Raw genomic sequence first — 1,199 nt, 5'->3', positions numbered from 1 at the left:
TGTGGATTCGATCCTGACTTCCCTTGCTACCTAGCTAGTGGACTTAGGTTATTTTTGATTAGGTGATACGACTTTAGCCTGTCAAATTTTGGCGCCGTTGCCGGGGAAACGGTTTTATTTTCTGTTGTTGATTGCTTATCTAGATTATTGTTTGTTACTACTCAAACCGAATCTCACATTGTTTTGTAGTCTTTGTCTATGCCCAGGACCGTAGGTACGAGTAATCTTACTCCTTTCGATCCTGAGCCCGAAAGAACCTTTCGTAGACGAAGGACTTTCATTGCTCAGTGTGGGAATTACTATGATTCTGACCATAATATTGGCGATCTTTTTCCTTCAGATCTAGATTCAGTTTCAGAGATAGAGATGGGTGACAAAAATATGCTACCGCCACCTACCCCACGGCTTACAGACTATTCTAAGCCAAGTCTGTCCGTGCTACCAAAGGCGATCATGCCTTCTATTGCAGCTGAGACCTTCAAGATTGAGCCTGCATTGATTAACATGATTGAGAGACGCCAGTACGGTGGGGAACCAGGTGAAGATCCGAATCTTCACATTCAGTCCTTCATCCAATATTGTTCCACCATCAAGCAAAAGGGATTGACTCCGGAGCAGACTATGGAGATACTTTTCCCGTTCTCTTTGAGTGGGAAGGCTTAACTGTGGATTAATGGATTGAATCGGGCGGCTTTGAAAATCACTAATTGGGAGTCCTTGGCTCTTGCTTTTTATGTTAAATATTTTCCACCTGAGAAAACGGCTCGTTTGAGGGGTCAGATATTAGGTATCTCGCAACAAGCGGATGAGAGTTTGTTCGAGGTTTGGGAGAGATTCAAGGATTTGCAAAGAGAATGCCCGCACCATGGTTTGGAAGATTGGTTCTTGATTCAACAGTTTTATAATGGTCTAGGCAATAAGTCTAGATGTTTGTTAGATTCGGCTGCCAGTGGGAGGTTCATGCAACTTGAGGTGCCTAGAGCTATGGAGGTGGTTGAGGAGATAGCCATTCACAATGCCCAGTATGGGAATCCTAGAGGTCTATCTAATAGGGGTGGTAAGCATGATTTAAATTCTATTGAACAATTAACTGCCCAATTGACTGCTTTACACTATAAGTTTGATAATATGCAAGCAGCCAATGCTCAACCTACCCAACTTGCTAGTGTAGCTGCTATGAGTGCCCAACCTGCTACTGT

The 1,199-nt window shown here is 43.4% G+C and overlaps 1 pseudogene; it reads right to left on the bottom strand.

Annotated features, from left to right (window-relative positions):
* Positions 1-772: 772 nt before the first annotated feature.
* LOC130460194 (uncharacterized) lies at positions 773-872 on the bottom strand (annotated as a pseudogene).
* Positions 873-1,199: the final 327 nt, after the last annotated feature.

This window comes from Spinacia oleracea, chromosome 4 (assembly GCF_020520425.1).
Source record: "Spinacia oleracea cultivar Varoflay chromosome 4, BTI_SOV_V1, whole genome shotgun sequence".
In the NCBI taxonomy this organism is placed as follows: Eukaryota; Viridiplantae; Streptophyta; class Magnoliopsida; order Caryophyllales; family Amaranthaceae; genus Spinacia; species Spinacia oleracea.
This window is presented reverse-complemented; position numbering and strand designations above follow the sequence as displayed.